The sequence below is a fragment of the Sceloporus undulatus genome, chromosome 4, assembly GCF_019175285.1.
Source record: "Sceloporus undulatus isolate JIND9_A2432 ecotype Alabama chromosome 4, SceUnd_v1.1, whole genome shotgun sequence".
Lineage (NCBI taxonomy): Eukaryota > Metazoa > Chordata > Lepidosauria > Squamata > Phrynosomatidae > Sceloporus > Sceloporus undulatus.
In genome coordinates this window covers 247822009-247844230 of record NC_056525.1, presented here as the reverse complement: position 1 = coordinate 247844230, position 22222 = coordinate 247822009, and the positions used below count along the sequence as shown (strand labels likewise).

The following is a 22222-nucleotide window of genomic DNA, read 5'->3' as shown; positions in this document are numbered from 1 at the left end:
CTAATTGCCAACTAAGGGATTTGACCAACATTTAACTAGTTTATTGATTATCTTCTGGGCTGCTACCCTTGCTACCCACATGAGTAGTTCAGCTATTAAAGTTGGTGTGTGTATATACCCATGGATGTAACTATGGCCTGTTACAGACTGCCAAAATAAAGCTGCTTCGGGTCTCTTTGGAGGTATGCTATTTAAATGATGCATCATGCATCCTAAGAATCTGGAAGCTGCACCAAAGCTGCACTCCAGTGCTTAGGAATGGAGTGTGGCTTTGGCGTGACCTCCGGACTCTTAGGACCCATGCATCATTTAAATAGCATACCTCCAAAGAGACCCGAAGCAGCTTTATTTTGGCAGTCTGTAACAGGCCTATGATATTTAGTTTGCAACCACTATGTCAGACCTTATGAAATTTGGTTGAAGGCTTGCTGAAGATAAAGTTTGTTATTCTCTAGTTCTGTCTCAGACCTGAATTAGTGAGAGGCTAATGCACTATATCAGCCTTAATTTCTTCTTTAATTGTGCAGTTTGCTGCAAGGCCTCAGTTACCCATCCCTAAAAGAAGTCACTATTTCTAGTACAGTACAGTAAACATTTGAGGAGTCCCAGTGAGGCTTTACAGCTGAGATAGTGTTGTCATAATGCCAAGCAGCTCTTTATCAGGAACATTGGCAAAAATACTTTCTCCTCCAGTGAAAGTCTCCAGTGTCTTTGTATAATCTTGTGGGCCTAAATTAATCTGCCTTTTTATGTTGGTGTAAACAAAAGTTGGTGCAGGCTTTATTTAATGATTTGGATGGGAAAAAATGGAGCGTGAGCTTATGCTGTCAGGCAGCACCATAGGGAGTGGTTGTGAATGCCTCTGAGCAGCAGATTAAGGCCCAAAATAATTGTGATAAATTAACAAAACTAGACTATAAATAGCAGGATAATTCAACAAAGACAACTGAAAAGATGTATATTTCAAAGGAAAGGAGGCAGGAGGGGGAAGCCACATCCCCTTGTTCCAAAAGCTCTGTGAAACTTTTTGATTTGGGCTCTTCTGGTTGCTGGAATTTTAAACTGCTGGTAGGAAGAAAGGAAGGTTGGAGTCAATGAAGGTATTGAACATTTACAATTAAGTGTGTGTGTTTTAGGGGGGAAGTAATTATTTTTCTGTGTTTACATAATGTCAGCTCCCCCAAAAAATCTATTGCGCTGTGTGTGTGTGTGTGTGTGTGTGTGTGATGTGTTTTCAAGTCATTTCTGACTTATGGGGAACCTAAGGTGAACCTATCATGGGATGTAGAGAACATTGTAGCTTTCATCAGATTAAAACTAACCAATGGCCAGACTAAACATGCCACTGTACACACGACTTGCAGTGTTGCTTACAAGAACTTTGCTCTCACTGCAACTTGCACACATGAGCAGGGTGTGTGGGTGACATAGCTGGCTGGTTAACAACGTCATAGTTGGCATGATGGAAACAGATCAGCAAGTAGTTGGGATAGAATAAAAAAGGACCACAGATGGATTCACTTGGTAACAATAGTTTGATGTTGGAACGCTGGTTGTAGGGTAGATGTGGAGTCCCAGTGGAGTCATGGTGGATCTAATTTGCAGAAGAAAGAACTGCTTAGGAACAAAGCCTTGCTCATCTTGGACTGCCAGGTAGTTGTTGGGAACGCTTGCTGCTTTCCTTGTACCCCAGAACATGTCTGTGCCTGCTAAACCCTCCCTTGCTATCTACTCTAGGTGTCTTGCAGTGGATCCTCCAGCTGGTCCCAGGGACCCTCTCCCTTGAGTGTCATAAAAGTGTCTCTCTCTCTTAGTAGTTGATCGTTTGTACCCTGCAGCACTTATAAGCCCCCAGGTGAATTGGGAGCTAAGCTGCACCTCTCTGCTCTACAGCCCAATGGGGAATGGTGGTGCGGTCATTAAAGGAGGCCTCCTGAAGACCATAAAGAATGAATGGGCCATGCACTGCTCATGCTTGCTTGCCTCACCTCAGTATTATGCATCAAGGAGAACAGCTGCTAAATTAAGCTCTGGAAAAGAAGAGATGCAAATCCATTTTGTGCCAGTCAAGATTTCTTGACTAAAGACTGCATCTTCTTGGCTCTGCAGATGCCTTTGAAGGCCCTGATGTTTTTGTGGTGCTCTTCTCTTTCTAGTTTTCATTCTGAAAGAGTGATTTTTCTCAGCTGATAAGTTGCATCATCACCGTGCCTTGTTCTGCTGAATAAGGTAGTCCTTTGACAAACAATTTGGAAGCAAAATAGGGTCCTTTGAGGACAGTGTGATGGCTTCTCTGTACATTGGGAGAGGGACTGTGTTGGTGTGCAGAAGTGCTTTAGTTTGTACTGCTTCCTATTTTGGTCTAAGGGAGTACAGGGTATTCTGTTCCATGAGCTCCTATCTTCATTTGGAAAAGAGCTACAGCCCAAATGAGAACCATTGTGAAGAACTACCCATCCCTCTACACAAAGAACGAGCAAGTTCACTTACTATCTTTCATGAGCCCTATACAGAAAGAAAGTCATAGAGTCGGAAGGGACTACAAGGGCCATCCAATCCAACCACTGCCATGGTGGAATGCACAGCTGCAGTACTGCTTAGAGATGCCCTTCAACCTCTCTTTAAATATCTCCAAAGGTAGAGAGTCCACCATCCTCCAAGGCAAAATGTTCCACAGTTGAATACTTATGGTAAAGAAGTTCTTTCTAAGATGTAAGTGGAATCTCTTTTATAGTGATTTGAATCCATTAGTTCATGTCCTAGTCTCTGGAGATTTCTCCATCTTTTACATGATGTCCCTTCGGGTGTTTAAATGTGGCTATCATGTCTCTCCTTAGTCTTCTCTTCCCCAGGTGTAGTAAGGTAGGGTGGGATTTTACATACTGGAAAGGTTCATCATTCAAAAGGTGTATGTTTTGTTTGTACACTACATGCACATACAATGTTGTCTGACTGCAGAGAGGGTTGGTTCATCAGAGCCAGTAGGGACCAGTTCCTGGAGATCACATATGGAGGTCTTGTTTTGAAACCTTTTTATGTGGAGATGTTGGGAATTAAACCTTGGTTCTTTGCTAACTGAGATAGTCCTTTCTCTGTGCCAAACATCCTCCCTCTGACTCTCCATTTTCCATCCTTATCCAATTGGGATAAGCCTTCAGCAGCCTTCCTCAAGCTTGAAACTTCTGTATGGGCTGGGAATGTTGGGAGTTTGCAGCCCGCTATAGGAAGGTTTGAGAATGCTGCCCTATACTCTTCCCAGATTTCTGCCAGACAGCATTGTTGAAGATGGTCAAAGTTCCTGGGTAATGGGAAACCTGCCACTTCGATGTTGTGGTTTAAGCTTTCCGGGTTTGATTTTCCAGCTTGATTTCTGCTTTATTGTAACTACATGTTCTTTGTTTACTGTGTCAAATGTATTGTGAGCATTACCAAGAGCAAGGGAAATGTTAACGTGGGCTTTCATGGTGGTGGTTGTGGGTAGATACTTTGCAGTACAGCTGAGAAAACTTTGTCTGGGTTAACCTTGATAGATTCGTCAAATTTGGCTTTATATATATATATATGTATTGTTGTTCCTTATTTATGCCAGTGCTGGCTTCCAGATACAGGGTATTGCCATTCCTAATGTGCTCTTTCATTGCTAGCTGGTGGCAGCGATATCTTTCATTGTGCTATTGTCTGCTTCTTTCTGGCAGCGTCTTTTTAAAGGTGTTCTTGAGAAAAGAAGGGACTGCAATCTCTCCAAAAATAAGACAACAGTTCTCTGTTTTAAAGCTGTCTCTCTCTCCATGCTAAATATGCATGACCGACTGCAACAAAAGGGGTGGGGGGAGCAGAACAAATTCATCTCCGAATCTCTTTAGCAAAAGGACAACTTCTGGCTTCATTCTGCTGCTTTATGAAAAGATTTATTGCAGTGCAAGAGCATGTGAAGGTGTGTGTGGGTGTACTGGAAGAAAAATGTTCAAGGGGGGATAGGATAACGTATGGTTTATAGACTGCATGCAGTTCTTAAAATTCTAAATAACAGCTCCTAGAAATATAACAGGTTGCTTTCAATTCTGCTTTATTGTATCTACTTTTCCTTTCTCCCCTCCTTAGCATTTTGAGAATCTAGGTTGTTTAACTGGAGTAAAATTAGGCAGGATCGGTCCCCGCTTTAATTGACAGTGGCAGGTGGAGTGCCAATAGGTAACTGGCACTTTGTGAATGTATGAATGAATGAATGATTGAAGTTTTAGTTAGCAAATGTTTCTTGGACTGTAGGCCACTTTGTCAATGTGAGGTGCTGCAAGACTTGGTTGCAGTGAGACTAACACAATGCCAGCTGCCCTCTCAAAATGGTTGAGTTTGGTGTATTATTGGTAAAAGCAAACACACCCTTGAAATCAACCAGAACTTATCCATAAAGGGGATTGTGCTACTGAGGTACATAGGTATGAGGCTGCCTTCTTGAGGACCTAGAACTTTATCTCTATTATGCCAGGATTCTTGTCATAGGAATCTTTCTCCTGATCTTCCTTTTTTGGTTTAAGGGAGCATTCTGTTCCATGAGCTCCTATCTTCATTTGGAAAGAGCTACAGCCCAAATGAGAACGATTGTTGTGTAATGGTTTGAATGCTGGACTAGGACTCTGGGAGACCAGGGTTCAAATCCTTGTTGGGCCATGGAAACCCACTGGGTGACTTTGAGGAAGTCACACTTTCTCAGCCTCTGAGCAGATCTTGCCAAGAAAATGCTGTGATCTCCCAAACACAGTCTGCACAACCAGCCTGCAGCTAATGAGCAAGCCCAGTCACAAAGTAGCTTACAATTCAGCATTTACTATACTTTAGTAAATACAGTTGCCCCTCTGTTTGCACGGGCTTCATATCCACGACCCTCGCTTACTTGCGAGGAGCAAACGAAGGGTATTAAAATGGAGCGCGTGCCTGCAGCCGCTCGTGGGCATGGGCCCCCATTCAAGCCTATGGGGCTTGCATATGTGCAAAATTCTGTTTTTGCAAGTGGGACCAGAATGGATCCCCCACAAAAACGGAGGGCTGACTGTACAAGCCTTGAGTCCCAAACAAAGTTCAGCAATGTTCAAGTCAGGTAAATGGCATCCAGAGTCAACAAAAACAATCCAAGTCAAGCACAGAGATTCAGGTACACAACAGGGAGTCAGGTAGATCAGATAATCTCTGTTAGCTCCTGGAGGGCAGGGCTGGACATTTATAGACCAGCAGGTGAAAACAGCTGCTGCTGAATTAATTGCTGCTTCCTATAAATCCTCCTCAAAGCGTCCTTTTGTTTGGTGAAGGTAGGTGGGGTAAGTGGTCTTCTATATCTGACTAGGCAGGACTCTCTACCAGAGCTGGTACTGCACTCTGGTCTGTCTCTGATCTGTGTGGCTCTGGAACCTCCTCCTGGTTCAGCAGCAGATCTCACCTTGTCCACTGCTTCAGTTTCTTGAGTCAGAGTCCATGTCCATTTTCTGGAAGCAGAACATAACACATGATACATTCTCCCTAGGTTTGCCATAATTTGGAAATGACTCGAAGGCACACAACAACCACAACCACCAAGATACAGGCTGTTGCCTTTAGGGAAATGTGCAGGGAGAAGACGAGAGTTGCTACTGAGGATAGAGAGATCAGTCAGCTTCTGGTCCACATGTCACTTTAATGTGTCTTGTAGTTCTGCAATAATTTGCAAGCTAAAAGAGAATCATAGAATCATAGAGTTGGAAGAGACTGCATAGGCCATCCAGTCCAACCCCCTGCCATGCAGGAAATCCAAATCAATGCATTCCCGACAGATGTCCATCCAGCCTCTGCTTAAAGACCTCCAAGGAAGGAGACTCCACTACACTCCGGGGGAGTTTGTTCCACTGTCGGACAGCCCTTACTGTCAGGAAGTTCTTCCTAATGTTGAGGTGGAATCTCTTTTCCTGTAGCTTGCATCCATTGTTCCGAGTTCTGTTCTCTGGAGCAGCAGAAAACAAGCTTGCTCCCTCCTCAATATGACATCCTTTCAAATATTTAAACAGGGCTATCACATCACCTCTTAATCTTCTCTTCTCCAGGCTAAACATCCCCAGCTCCCTAAGTCGTTCCTCATAGGGCATGGTTTCCAGACCTTTCACCATTCGCCCTCCTTTGGACACGCTCCAGTTTCTCAATGCCCTTTTTAAATTGTGGTGCCCAGAACTGGACACAATATTCCAGGTGGGGCCTGACCAGAGCAGAATACAGTGGCACTATTACTTCTCTTGATCTAGACCAGGGGTAGGCAACCTGCGGCCCGCGGGCCGGATGCGGCCCGGCGAGGCCTTGGGACCGGCCCCAGCCCGGTCCTGCCGCCGATTGCCGCCGGGGCCATTGGGGGGCAATTGTCTATAGAAGCCTCAGAAACATGCATTTATATTAACATTTTTTAAAAAAATCAGCAAATTTTTTGGCGTGTCCTCCATTTTTTTAAAAAAAGTGTCTTCCATTTGAAAATTTTGTCCTACATTTGTCCTGGTTTATTTATATATTTAATTTCTTTTAAAAAAATTATTTAATTTTTTTTTTGGCTTCGGCCCCCCAGTTGTCTGAGGGACAGCAACCCGGCCCCCAGCTCAAAAAGATTGCCTACCCCTGATCTAGACACTATATTTTTATTGATGCAGCCTAAAATTGCATTGGCCTTTTTAGCTGCCACATCACACTGTTCATTCATGTGGTCTACTTGGACTCCCAGATCCCTTTCACATGTTGTCTCCTTAAGCCAGGTGTCCCCCATCCTATATTTGTGCATTTTATTTTTCTGCCCTAAGTGCAATACTTTACATTTCTCCGTGTTGAATTTCATTATGTTAGCTTTGGCCCAGCTTTCTAGTCTATTCAGGTCATTTTGAATTTTGATCCTGTCCTCTGGGGTATTAGCTATTCCTCCTAATTTGGTGTCCTCTGCAAATTTGATAAGTATGCTCCCAATTCTGTCATCCAGGTCATTGATAAAGATGTTGAATAGCACTGAGCCCAGGACAGAGCCCCGCTGGACACCCCACTGGTCACTTCTCTCCAGGATGAAAAGGAGCCATTGTTGAGCACCCTTTGGGTTCGGCCGGTCAACCAATTACAGATCCATGTAACAGTTCCTTTGTCTAGCCCACATTTTACAAGCTTGTTTGCAAGAATGTCATGGGAAACCTTGTCAAAGGCCTTACTGAAATCAAGATATACTATGTCCACAGCATTCCCTTCATCTACCAAGCTGGTAATTTTATCAAAGAAAGAGATCAGGTTTGTCTGGCATGACTTGTTTCTCTGAAACCCATGTTGACTTTTTGTGATTATGGCATTGCCCTCTAGATGTTCACAGACTCTCTGTTTAATGATCTGCTCTAGAATCTTTCCTGGGATTGATGTCAGACTAACTGGACGATAATTGGTGAGATCCTCTTCCCCCCCTTTTTGAAGATGTTTTTCTGAACATCTTATGAAACATGTGCGTCTGGACATCCAGGAAATTTAAAAGTTGGAGGATAGAGTGAGAAAGTGTCGAAACTGGACCACACATGAACCTTGGAGGTACAGATCAGGTCAGTTTATATTGGTACCCAAAACAATCACATTCTGTAGTCATCCCTTATAGACACAAAGCTTCTGAAGATTTGGACTTAAATAGTTAGGGTCATGTTTGATCTTTTTTTTTTCCTCCTCATTGAAAGCACACTATTGTCCTTTCACCATTGAAAGGATAATAGAATCTTGCATACCACCATTAAGCTTTATTACATGAAGCTCTCTGCTGTGTCAGATGAAAGTTGGCTTTGTTGCTCTTGGCTTGTAGAGTTGGAAGGGATGTCTGCTAAAGGGCAGGTGGAGGCTTTTAGCTACTGTCTTTTCACGGGACCATAAACTACTCTCTCTCATGTGATGATGGAAGAAGGAACTGGCCTTGTGACTCAGTCCCAGCTTTGATGATGGACTGGATCACTTGCAGCCCCCTCACTGTAGGTGCCCCGGGTTCCTTGACAGGCAAAGATGCTCTTTCATGCCCTTCTCTTTCAGGTTGCTGTGCTGTTGGCACATCAGATGAGCTCTGGAGCCGTGACCGCTGTAGGAGGGGGAGGTAGCTGCAGGTCTTTCAAGTCATACCCCAAGACACGTAGGAGGAAAGATCTCTCCCCTGACATCAGAGCTTCATTCAAAGCCCATGGCTGCCTGCTGCTGCAGAGTTGCCATAGAAACACTATCAAATTAAGTGGGTAACCAAAATTGAGCTGTAATCAATTTAAATTTTGCGTGTCTGATACAGAAGCCTGCTATAAAAGCTGTTTTTCCTCACTGGCCTACTTACTGAGGGTCCAGCTCAATTAGTAGCTCTTGTTGTTGTAGGTTTGAACAGACTGTTGTTGATCTTTGGCATGCAACATCATATACTTGGCAGGTGAGTAAAGATATGTTGAACTGATGTGGTGCTCAACAGGTGCTTTATGATTTGGGGCTACAGTGGTACCCTGGGATACGAAATACCCACGTTACGAAATTTCCGGGTTACGAAAAAAATCCATTGAAAATAATTGTTCCGGGTTATGAAGATTATTTCGGGTTACGAAAAAATTTTTGGTGCTTTTCGGCGCTATTTCACACGAAATCGCGGCTTTTCCCCATTAGCGCCTATGGCATTTCGGCTTGCGAATGCTTTTCGGGTTACGAAAGCGGCGGCGGAACGAATTAATTTCGTAACCCAAGGCACCACTGTAGTGGTAAAATGTAGCTTCCTTACGATGAATTTTGATCTGATGGTCAAAAAATAAAAGTCAATAGTGTATTAGTAGAGAGTCAAACACTTGCATCCGAGGAAATATACTATATACTATGTCTATGAAAGCTTATGCTGCAACATCTTTCATTCAGTTAGTCTCCAAAGGTGCTACAAGATACCTTTGCATACTAATATTCCAGGCTAACATGGCTATGGCCTGTTACAGACTGCCAAAATAAAGCTGCTTCGGGTCTCTTTGGAGATATGCTGTTTAAATGATGCATGCATCCTAAGAATCCGGAAGCTGCATCAAAGCTGCACTCCAGTGCTTAGGAATGGAGTGTGGCTTTGGCGCAACCTCCGGACTCTTAGGACCCATGCATCATTTAAATAGCATACCTCCAAAGAGACCCGAAGCAGCTTTATTTTGGCAGTCTGTAACAGGCCTAAGTCTCTTTATTACCCACAGTTAGGGTGCAATTTAGAATGTACATCTCTACAGCATTCTGTTGTGCCACTCATTGTGGTATGGAAGTGAACCTGGCTACTTGAAGATTTCACAAAGCCAGAATCGCCCAGCAATTTACAGTTGTGTAACTTGGGATTATGCAAATTTAAGTCCTATTTACATCATACACAAGAAGTGAACCATTACCATTTTTTTGCTCAGTAGTTTCTTCCTTGCTGTCTAATGTTAGGCAGATGGATGCCGGTCACAGCTCCATACCTTGCCATCCCAAAGAGCCACTGATTGGCTACAAGGGGCTCTGAAAAGCTCCCTCCACCCCTTTTGTCCTTCTGGACCTTCACCATCTTACTCCCTTGTTAATTATGAGGCCTTGGCTTTATGCTCCATCACCATCAAATCGAATATCAGTCCATAAACTCTGGCAGTATTTCCCATGCAGGTAAGACTTTTAAGCATGGTCCTGGAGGTGGACTGTGTGTCTTTCATGCAGTGAACAGTTTAGCTAAGTATGGAGGGGTTAATCAGAAGGAGAGATGCTGAACTACATGCACAGACATAGCAGCTCTGCATGTGACAGCTGCAGTCTCTCCCATCAGTGAGGGAAATGCGAGTATCAATGGAAAATGGTAGATTTTGAAGATATGCCTATATGGATTTTCATGAATACGTAACATCGGGCCCTAGGAGCCAGTGGCTGCAATTGCTTCTGTAGGGAGGTCCCGACTGGTGACAAGGAGAAGATCCATGACAGTGGGAGGGCAGCTTCTGTTCTGGCTACAAGGAAGGAGTGGGGTGCAGTTTGTGCAGTTACCTTCCATGTTTCTCCCTGGATGACAATCTATCCTTTATATTTTTTAAATGTCAGTTGTGAGTGCTCAAAGTGGTAGTGTATGGGTGGGGATCATGCAGCCCTCCAGAGGTGGTTGGGGTGATGCTCCCAACTTTCTTCATAATTGGCCACATTGGCTAGGGCTGCTGGGACCTGCAATCCAACTAGAACTGGAGGGCTGCATGATTCCCTGCCATTCTGGCTTGCTCCAGGATAGTTCTTTATTGTTTCAGAGTGCAAGCTATATCAGATAGCGTGTTGATCCTGGATAGAACTTTGGTATTGGATGGCTTGGCTTAATTTTCTGCTCCAATGAGCCATGTTAGGGCCATGCTACAACCTCACTAAAATCTATTTTGAGCTCTAAAAAGATGAAAGTCTGTTTGAATGTGCCAAATGGAGTGTCTGCTGTTAGTATTTCACTGACCCAAAGTGCTACCATGATGCTGGGGTGGACACCCACATATAAGTGCCTGTGCAGAAATGATTGTTGGCTGGTCGTATGCCTTCCTTTGCTCTTCTTTTCTCTTGCCCTTGTCCCAGTATTTGCCTCTTACTTCATTTGTCACTTCTTGTGGATGGAAGGCCATATCCTTAACACTGGGAGGGGAGACACTGATGATGTCTGGAAGGTGGGTCATAGTTGTTACTCCGTGCTTCTGCTAGAAAGATTTGGCAGCAATATCAGCATCTATTTTGTATGTATGCACACGCACACGCGCGCACACACAGAGATTTATATTTCTCTCCTATATCAGAAGACCTCAGTGTGGAATACAGTAAAATCAAATAAAAAAAAATCAATGCAGTTTAAGAGTAGAATAATAAAAGATAAAACAGTCCAAAACATATTAGACAGGGTAACAAATGTTTAACGATTTAAAGCAGTTTAAAATTCTTGAACATGTAAAAATTAAATCATTACGTGATACTCACACATCCATACATCCCACACAAAGGCTGTGTTTTACTCTGATGCCAGAAGGAAGAAAATGTTGGCTTCGGTTGGGCATTCCACAACCAGGGTGCCATAGCAGGCAAGGCCCTCTTCCATGTCTTATGCAATGCATTGCTATGTTGAGAAGCTCCCAGCAGATTTCTGTCCTCAGGGCCTTGAATATAGGGAGAAGTGGTCTTTAAAGTACAGTGGACCATTGGCATTTGCTGAAGTTTGGTTCCAGAACTCCCCAAGGATGACAAAATACATGGATGCTCAAGTCCCATTATATACAACAGGGTAGGAGCCAGCATGGTGTAGTGGTTTGAACATTGAACTATGACTCTGGAGACTAGGGTTCATATCTCGGTTCGGTCATGTAAACCCACTGGGTAACCCTGCGCAAATTACACTCTCACAGCCTCAGAGGATGTCAGTGGCAAATCCCCTCTGAACAAATTTGCCAAAAAAACCCCAAGATAGAGTTGCCTTAGGGTTGCCATTTGTTGGAAATTACTTGAAGGCACATAGCAACAACAGTAAAATGGTGCCCTTTATATAAAGTGGCAAAATCAAGGTTTGTTTTTTGGAATAACAGGCAGCCCACCAAACTTTTTAAACAGGTCTTTGTCTTCATCTTGTGCTGACCTTGTTCCCATATTTCAGTTGTGGCTTGTAAATTATGGAGTAGTAACCAATCTTCCTGTCTGTAAAAATGCTGTTGGGAGTGTTTTGTTTCAGGAGCCATTTTGTGTGTGATGTTGGCTGACATTCCTCTCCACATACTGTTCCGTTGCTGAGTTTTGTGATTTTTTTTTGTTTCTTTACACAAAATTAATTTGGTAAAGGTAAGCTATCATAAATGTGTATGCACAAGTGATGAGACTGGATACCATGTGGGCAGGCAATATAAGTGTGTCTGGAGTGAGGTTACCTTTGTAGTTGTTGCATACCTTCAGGGGGGTTCTGATTTATGGAAACCCTATCAGAGGCTTTTCTCAGCAGGATTTATTCACAGGTATTTATTTGCCATGGTTTTCATTTGAATATAGCCTACAGCACTTGGTACTCCCTTGTGATTTCCCTTTCGGATGTTAACTAGGCTTGACTTAGGCTTCAGTAGTGGTTCTCAGACTGTGGGACAGGACCCCCAGAGGGGGCATGAGAGTTGCTCAAGGGGGCTGTGAGGCTTGGAGGCCCTGTTCCTTCCCTCTCCTCTTTCTGTCTGTAGGGGAAGAGAAGGGTGAGAAGGACACCTAGAACAGCCACTCTGCTGGAGGAGGAGAGCAGAGAAGCTTGATGGCTCATTTCTTCTGCTGGGGCCCATCATGAATTGCTGCTGCTTCTCTCCTCCCCCCCCCCCCCCCCCCCTGCTCAGGTTCATGTGACGAAATGCTGCTGCATTCCTGAATGTACATGAATGTGTGAATGAAAATATGCATGACTAGTGCTAGTAATAACAATCACACTTACATTTGTATACTGCTTTATAGTGCTGAGCAATTGCCCCCAACAAGCAGGATACTCATTTTACTAACCTACTTAAGGATGGAAGGCTGAGTCAACCTGGAGTCCTGCAGGATCGAACTCACAATGTTTTGACAGCAGTATTGGCATTTAACCACTGTGTCATTAAACAGAAAAGAATATTTTTATTCGTATACTGTGTTGAGCAGGGAGGGGGGCACAATGTCCACATGTAGATGTAAAGGGTGTCACAAGGGTAAAAAAATTTGAGAACCACTGCCTCAGGGTACATAGGCATCATAGCATTTACATTTTTATACTGCTTATCGGTGAACCCAACACACTCTAAGCAGTTTACAATCTGTAAGCCAATTGCCCTCAACAAGCTGGGTACTCTTACGAAAGGATGAAAGGTTGAGTCAACCTTGGAGCCCTGCAGGGAAAACACTCACAACATTGTGGCTGCAGGACCGGCATATAACCACTGTCCCACCAGGGCTCTATTGGCACATAGGAACTTCTCTTCATCATAATGAAACACTCTTCTCAATTTGTTAATCCACATGGAACGGCTGAATTTCTCCCAGTATGAATGAGATTCTCTTAGTGAGATCCTTGGTCTATGTCAGAGGTTCTCAACCTGTTGGTCGCATCCCCTTTGGGGGTCAAACGACCCTTTCACAGGGGTCACCCAAGACCATCAAAAAACACATATTTCCGATGGTAGTAACGAAAATAATTTTATGGTTGGGGTCACCACAACATGAGGAACTGCAATAAAGGGTCGTGGCATTAGGAAGGTTGAGAACTACTATATAGTCCAGTGAAGTCTTGGAAGCATCTCAGTGAAATCCTGTTGCTTCGCACAATATTCATTGGAGATGCTGGGAACTCCATCTTGGAACAAAATTTCATTGGTTCAGTAGCCTTGTTCACCATGATTGCATTTCTGTTGACCCATGCTTGTGTCTTTCTGAAAACTCGAATTTTTGCTTCAACTTTTGGGTTTTTCCAGATGACGTTTTGTCCTGTGAAAACATTGATGAAATTCCTGTGTGCCTTATGAGCAGAACTTGGAAAGATTGAATTTTTTTGGACTATAGCTTGGAATCCAACCTTTCCAGCATGTGCTCTTAAAGACTTCGGTTGTAAAATACAGTTGTTTTTTTTTTTTAAAAAGGGGAGTAGATAGTGGGGTTCGTAGCAAGCTTTGTTCTGTTGTGTGATCTCCCTTTGTCTTTGCTCCCCCTCTATGCCTCTCTCCTTATGTCCTTTACCACTCTGACATCTTGACAAGAATGATATGTCTGCAGCCAGGCAATGCTGCTTTTAAAAAAGAAAGAGTATTTACCTTTTGCCTTACAAAAGGTGAATTGCCCCAAATTTGGGGCCTAAGAAAGTTTTCGTTTCCAGATTCTGGATTTTAAGAAAGCCCCAATCCTTGTTGGAATGAACTTAGTTTCATAACCATTTTGTGTTTGAGGAGGGATGGTGAAAGGGCTTCTCATAGCCAGCTTTCTCCTCTCAGAGCCTGAATCTCCCGTGATCCATTGCAGCAGCATGCGACCCCATGACCATGGTGCACAGGCACTTAAGTGGAATTAACAATGGGTGCGGAGGTACGTCCTGGCAAGCAGCCATTAAATACTCTGTTAATGATGATGAAAATTCTTATTATTTTAATAGTGATTGCAGGGGGATGCTTGTGCAGCAGTCTGTTAGACTGAGGCCATTTTACAAAGCTTCTCCAAATACAGTTATGCTGATTTCTCTAACAACCGCAAAGGCATGACAGATTTTCAGCTTCATCTGCTTAATCAATCTGATGGATGCCACATGTGTTGTTATGTGGTTTGTTTTATTCGATCTTTTTCGGGTTACGGCCATTTTAGAATGTGCTGAGCTGATGTGTTTTGGTGGGAGTTACCTCAAATAGTTATGCATTGGCATGTCCCAAGCAGGCTGTGATGTTGCAGATCAGGGTATGTGTCTTGTGTAACTATGTCCATCTGTTTATATGGCTAGAATTTTGGCATTTTGTGCATACACAAATTTCTGTATGGCAGTAGTTGGACACTTTTGTCCAGTTTGGAATGGTCCCATTAGGTTCAAGGTGATAGGAACGTAGTTGCTCATGCTGTAGACTTATACATGGGTGCATATTGTGCATTTCATTGTGCTTGTGATTCATTTGGCATCTTAGTTCAGATGTGCAATGTAAGCCTTGTCCTGAATGGCAATGTTTTACAATTAATAACTCAGCAAGTGGAGATTCATTTTTCCTTGGCTTAGTAGGGTCTCAGCCTCTCTCTGTGTGTATGTCTGTGTGTAAATAAGTAGAATTTTGGAGGGAGCAGAGAGTTAGATGACTCTGGGAGGCATGTCTTGTTGAAGAGGACCTTAAGGTAAAATGCAGTTTCCAAAATGAGAATAATCCCACAGACTTAATTTCGAAAAGATGGATTCAAATGAGCTGGATATATCTAAAAGTTGTTGCTTCTGGAACAGCAACGTAAGATTCTTGAAAGGCAAGTTTTTACCAAGACTTAAGCTGGTTTATAAATCACTCCTTTTACTAAGGAATTATCTGAACAGCCTTGCCATATAAGAAGTCAGATATTTATAGGGCATATTGGACCACCTATACAAGATTTCCCCCACAGCATGCCCAAATACCTCCATTTTCCTGGGCAATCCCTCTGAAAATGGTGACTCCCCATCACTTTGAGTCAGCATTTTGAGAGGGATTATGGAGGAAAAAGGAGACTTCCAAGGTATTTGTGGGCATGATGTGATTTGTGTGTGTGTTTTCACACATCTTGAGCTTTCTGCATGGCTTTTGTATATAGAGCTCAAAATGGCTACTGAAAAGTTCAATCTGTGAAGCTTCTGTGAGATTTGGAGTGAAGTTGCACGGTCTCAATGCTCAGTTGCACTCGCAGGAGGCAACCTTCTTGATCAGGTGAGGAGGATAGGCTTTTAGGATCACTGGTCAGTTTTGTTTTTAACCCCTTGTTAAAAATAAAAATTCGTCTTTTGAGACCCAGCTGTAAGAAACCCATTGTGATACTCTGCATGATAAATGCTGTACATTTCAATCAACCAAAGCAGGTATTCAACTCCTTACCCTTTTATGTGCAGCACTTAGGAGAATTTCTGGCTGCCATGGTGACCAGAAACAGGCAACGTTTTACAGATCTGGCATTCAGGTTCCTTTTGTAAAATATACCAGAACAGATAATGTGCCGCAGAAGTAAATGCCCACAAGCTGTCTGCTCTGCCAGTATAATAATAATAATAAATAAAAGTTTTATTTTTATACCGCCCTTCCGCAGATCAGGGCGGTTTACAGCATGATAAAATTCAAAGTACAACAGTACAATAAAAATACAATAAAACAACAACAATATAAAACCTCCGTTAGCCCATCCTCTTTGCCACAGAAGAGGAAGGGAGGCCCACTGGACTTTTAGTCGGGGAATGCACGATGGAAGAGAAAGGTTTTCAGATCCTTTCTAAATTGGGCCAGGGAGGTAGTCAAGCGGAGCTCTGTGGGCAGCGTGTTCCAAAGGGCCGGGGCGGCGATGGAGAATGTCCTCCTCGTGGTGGAGGACAGCCTAGCCCCTGGCACCCTAAGGAATTGCTGCCCAGATGTTCTGAGGGTGCGGGACGGAATGTACAGGGAGAGGCGGTCCTTCAGGTATCCTGGGCCCAAGCCATTTAGGGCTTTATAGGTCATCACCAACACCTTATACTGTGCCCGGAAGCAAATAGGCAGCCAATGCAGATCTTTAAGCACCGGTGTAATATGGCTGGCCCTGGAAGTTCCAATGACCAGCCTGGCTGCCATATTCTGTACCATTTGCAGCTTCCGGGTTTGGTATAAGGGTTGCCCCATGTAGAGTACGTTGCAGAAATCCAATCTCGAGGTTACCAGAGCATGTACTACTGTTTCAAGGTCCCTCTGGGCCAGATATGGGCGCAGCTGATAACAGGCGTTCTTGACCGTCGCACTCACCTGAGCAGTCAGGTGAAGCGACGAGTCAAGAAGCACCCCCAGACTGCGCACGGAGTCCTTCACAGGGAGCGTGACCCCGTTCAGGACAGGTGGAACCACCACCATTCCTGGACCAGGGGAACCTATCACTAGTACCTCCGTTTTCTCTGGATTCAGCTTGAGTCGGTTTTTCCTCATCCAGCCCATTACTGACTCCAGACAGGCCACGAGAGGAGAGACGCCATCCTCAGTCACTGCATCAGTCGGAGACATAGAGAAAATGATTTGGGTGTCATCAGCGTACTGATAACCCCGCGCCCCATGTCTCCGGATGATCTCTCCCAGCGGTTTCATGTAAATGTTAAATAGCATGGGAGACAGAATGGCTCCCTGAGGGACCCCAGTTTTAAGGGCCCTCTCATCGGAGCACACGTCTCCCAGCTGCACCATCTGGGACCTCCCGGAGAGGTAGGACCGGAACCACTGGAGCGCAGTGCCCCCGATTCCCACCTCTGCCAGGCGCCCCAGAAGGATACCATGGTCTATGGTATCGAAAGCCGCTGAGATGTCCAAGAGCACCAACAGGGACACGCTTCCCCCGTCGATGCCCAGACGGAGATCATCGACCAAGGCGACCATGGCCGTCTCAACCCCGTAACCCGCCCGGAAGCCAGTTTGAAATGGGTCCAGATAATCCGTTTCATCCAAGACCGCCTGAAGCTGGATCGCCCTTGAACGGGGTCTCTCTCACTCACTCACCGTTATAATGATCCGTTGTTGTTGTTGTTAACTGCCCTCCAGACAGCCTTGACTCATGGCAACCCTGTAGATGAGACATTGCCAAGATTTTCCATCTTCAGTCGCTCTGGTCAGATCTTGGGGGCTCAGGTGGGTGACCTCCCTGATCAAGTCTAACCATCTGGCATGTGGTCTCCCTCTTTCTACTGTCCTCTACCTTTCCTAGCATTGCCTTTTCTTATGGTTTATGCCTTCTCACGATGTGGTCAAAATATTACAGTCTCAATTTAGTCATCTTGGCTTCCAGGGAGAGTTTGGGCTTGATCCGTACTACAACCCATTTGTTTGTCTTTTGGGCTGTCCACAGTATCCTCAGCACTCTTCTTCAACATCACAGCTCAGATGAGTTGATAGCCCTGTTCAGTTATTTGAAGGGATGTCATGTTGAGGAGGGAGCAAGCTTGTTTTCTGCTGCTCCTGAGAACAGGACTCGGAACAATGGATGCAAGCTGCAGGAAAAGAGATTTCACCTCAACATTAGGAGGAACTTTCTGACAGTAAGGGCTGTTTGGCAGTGGAACACACTCCTTCCTCAGAGAGTGGTGGAGTCTCCTTCCATGGAGGTCTTTAAACAGCGGCTGGATGGCCATTTGTCAGGTATGCTTTGATTGAGATTTCCTGCATGACAGGGGGTTGGGCTGAATGGCCCTTGGGGTCTCTTCCAACTCTAGGATTCTTTCAATTCACTTTCTTCACTGACTCACTCATGGTGAATGAGGCCACTGAACCAATGCACCTTTATTTCAAGATGGAGTTCCCTCACATCTGTACATGATATCAGGGAATACAATGGCTTGGACTATCCTCACTTTAGTGTTCAGAGTTATACCTTTGCACTTTAGGATCTTGTCCAGTTCTTTCATAGCTGCCCTTCCCATTACTACTATTGACTGTAGTCTCCATTGTGGTCAATATTTGGTCCAAGATATGGGAACTCTTGACTGTTTCCATTTTCTTGTTATTTAGGATGAATTCTTGTAGATCTTCCGTGGCCATTATTTTTGTTTTCTAAATGTTCAGCATTAAGCATGAATGATCTCCCTGTTAAAAGAAAGAGCTAAAGATGTGCCAGTGCTTGGGAGCATGGCTACACTGGTCTTCAGAACGGGTTTGGAGGACCCAGTTTTCTGTATTTCTCACTACTGGATGTTTGTGTATCCATCTGTCTGTTGGAAGCATTGCTAGAGGTAGGAAAATTCTAGACAGGAGGAGTCATTGGTTTGCCGTGAGAGCCGCTGGTGTTTTGCAGATGTAATTGCTTGGATTTGCCTTGACTTGAATTCCAGTACTGCTGTAACTCTGGTGACCATTCTGAGTTATTGTTCTCAGTTTATAGGCTTTTGGAGTTGTAAGGGTTTGCCACTTGGCCCTTCCTGGCTGATGAGATCTACTGAAATCTGATATGCCCATAGTTAAGGCAGGGGATTTTCAGAGAAGGTCTGGAAACCAACCCTTATGACTGAGGGAGCTGGATATGTTTAGCTTGGAGAAGACTGAGAGGCGACGTGATAGTCATCTTTAAATATCTGAAGGGATGCTAGGCAGAAGGTGGAACCAGCTTGTTTTCTGCTGCTCCTGTTCTAGATCTGTTCCGGCTGAATCTAAGACTGAGACCTCTTTGGTGATGCTGGTAAGTAATGTCTACTGGGTAGTAAATATTTAAAGAGATATGGGGAGATCTTGACAACTTTGGATACCATCAACCATTGTATCCTTTTGGACTGGGCCCCTGTCTTTCCTCTTGGGTTACATCTGGATAGTGGTGCTGACCTCTGACATATGATGTTTCATAGGTTTTAATTCTGTCCACCCTGTGTTATTCAATATTGAATAATATACCAATTGGCATCTTGGAGAGGTCAGGTGGAGCTTTGGAATAAGGTATTGCCAGTGCACAGATGACACCCAGCTCTATTGCACCTTGCCACCTGACACCCAGGAAGTAGTCAATACCTTGGAATGTTGCCTGGGATCGATAATGAAGTGCATGAGGCTGAACCAACTGAAATTAAACTCTGCCAAGACGGAAATGCCACTGGTCAGTAGAAAGGATGGCTCAGGAATTGATATTCAACCCGTTCTGGAAAAGGCTGCTCTTCCCCTGAGGGATGGAGTGCTTCTTCATCTTACAGTGCTGTCTCTGGACGCCAAGGTGATACCACTGATGAAAAGCAGTTTGCACAGCTCCACACAGAGCTTTAGCTACAACCTTTTCTGAGTCAACCCAACTTGTCAATAGTCCTCTGTCTCTATTTATCTTGACTACTGCAAGGTTTATCCTAAAGAGAACACAGAAGCTTCAGTAGGTACAAATTTGACAGTGCACCAGCTAGCTTATGCATGCTATTGAGATCATATTACTTTGAGAGTAAAAGATCGTTATTGATTACCAGATGCTTCCCCCTTCCAAATAAGGTTTTGATCAACTTGAGATCTGGCTGTCTAAGGAATCCAGACAATGATGAAACTGTTTGAATGATAAGATCTCTACATGAGGCTCTCTTGGGAATAGAAAGGCTCAGGAGGCGTTCTCCTGCATTGCTCCCATCTTGTGGAACCACCTTTCCCTGAAGTTGTGATCACTTCCCACTTCCACTGCTGTTAGGTTGGATAAGAAGATGCATCTTTTCTTTTTAGCCTTTTATATATTACATATTGTGATTTTAAAGATTTTACTTATTACATTTGCTTTTAGTGATTCCCATTAGCTGGCTTGAATGCTGTTTTTGTTTGTTTGTTTGTTTATTTTTTGTGGAAACCAGGATAGAAATGTAGTTAAGAAATAAAACTCAAACGTTCCTGGGTATTCCTGCTGTTCCATGATATATGTGTGTATTATGACAATGTAAACTAGATGCAAGAGCTAGCGTGAGTGTTGGACTTGGACTCTGGAGACCAGGGTTTGATTCCCAGCTCGGCCAAAAAACCCATCCACAGCAGGACAGATCTTGTGCAGATCACATGCTCTCAGCCTCAGGAGCAGGAAATGGCAAGCCTCTTCTGGACAAATCTTGCTAAGAAAACCCCATTATAAGTTCGCTTTAGGGTCACCATAAGTTGGAAATGACTTAAAGGCACACAACAACAATAAACAACAAAAACTACATGTTGAATGGAAGAGAGAAATATGTGGATAGGGAAAACACAGCAGCTTAGAGCTCTGGTTGCCTGGAGAGTCTTGGCTACTAGATAGTGTTCATGGCATGGGAGTGACTCTGGTTTGGGAATTTAATAATCTCCCATATTAAACAGTTGTGTGTTCCCTCCTACCTGGTGGAGTATAGTTCAGGATGCATAACCCTTGTCCAAATCCTTCAGAGCAGGTGCACTTTTTCCAGATGATTGGTTCTTTTTAGTAAATATATAATGGTCATGTTTATCTCCTGTTGTCTTCAGCAAACCTGGTTTCCCTATATTTCTTATTTTCAGAGTGTGGCTCCATCTCTAGTGAAGTATGCTGTCTCCTCCCTGATGCCAAAAATAGATCTCTCTCCTGCAATTCATCAAGTATGAGGGCTCTTTCAAAGCCTGGTAGCATCTCTCTTGTGTGCGTGCGCGCATGTATGCATGTCTATGTGCGCATGTAAAGGCTCAGTTAAAAGGGCCACATTCCCCAGTGTTTTCTTGAGAAGTGCCTGTTTCTTCGCATAGCCCTTGGTAAGTGAAGGGAAGCTGCATCGCTCGCTCCAAGATTGCCTCTTCCAGGAGGAGAGGAAAATAATTTCATTCGGCTGAGTCCGGGAAGTGGGCAATGAATTGTAAAAAGCTGTGCGACAAGATAGCAACACGTCGCAGATCTGACAGCATAGCAGTAGGCGGCTAATCAAATGGTGAAATCTTGTCTTTTGAGCCTGCTGAGACAAAAAAGAGGAGCTGTCTCTTTCTATGAAAGGCCAAAGTGCGGAGCACTTTCACTGAGTGGGACTCCCGAACCGTCCCCCACATCTTATCAAAAACTCTGTGTGGAATCAGTATAGAAAACGGAAACTCAGGGGAAATGATTGCAGTTGTTGGCCTGGGCATTCTCTGTGATTGACTTCTATGTGTTTGGTGGATCTCTTCAGAAAGATATACAGTATATCAAAGTGCATAGGCTCCAAATACTCATTGCATACTTTTCTGTTGGTGTAGGGAGCAAGTCATGTATCTGGAGCCTATGCACTAGAATTACATGTATGTAGGTCTATGAGAATCAGATGTAGGGGAGTGCTTTGACTGTTGCACTACGACTCTGGAGACCAGGATTTGATTCCCAGCTTCGGCATGAAAATGTAGTTCAATAAAACTCAAAAGTTCCTGGGTATTCTTGCTGTTCCATGAAATGGGCTTGTATTATGACAATGTAAACTAGATGTGAGCGGTAATGTGAGTATTGGACTATGATTCTGGGGACCAGGGTTCGATTTCCAACTTCTCCATGAAAACCACTGGATGACCCTGGGCAAGTCACACATTCGGCCTCAAGGGAAGGCAATGGCAAACGTCCTCTGAATAAATCTTGCCAAGAAAACCCTATGATAGGTTTCCTTTGGGTTGCCATAATTCAGAAAGGACTTGAAGGCACACAACAAAAGCCCATGTATGAATGTAGCCTTATACAAGGACTACATGGAGCAAAGGGCTGGGGCTGGCATGCACAATCCCACCCTCTGTTCTCCATGTTTACTTCATCTGTTAATCATAACAATTACTGCTTTATTTATTATTATTTGCCAACAAGTCCACATCACTTTATGGCAGCCCTATGAACAAGAGACCTTCAAAAGTCCCAAACATCATATGGAGTCAATCCGCCATAATGCTGTCACCCTCTTTTCCTATTGCTTTCCGTTTCACCAAGAATTATCATCTTTTCTAATGAGTGACATTGCCTCATCATATGCCCAAAGTTCAACAGCTTCAGTTTAGTCATCTTTGCTTCTAGTGAGAGTTCAGGCTTGCTTTGTTAAAAGACCCATTCATTTATCTCTCTCTCTTTTTTTTTT

At 43.9% G+C, this 22222-nt stretch overlaps 1 protein-coding gene across 3 annotated transcripts in view; it reads left to right on the top strand.

Annotated features, from left to right (window-relative positions):
• The window catches only part of ARHGAP39 (Rho GTPase activating protein 39), a 250817-nt gene that overhangs the window by 34855 nt on the left and 193740 nt on the right, over positions 1-22222 (top strand). The gene's annotated exons all lie outside the window — the stretch shown is intronic.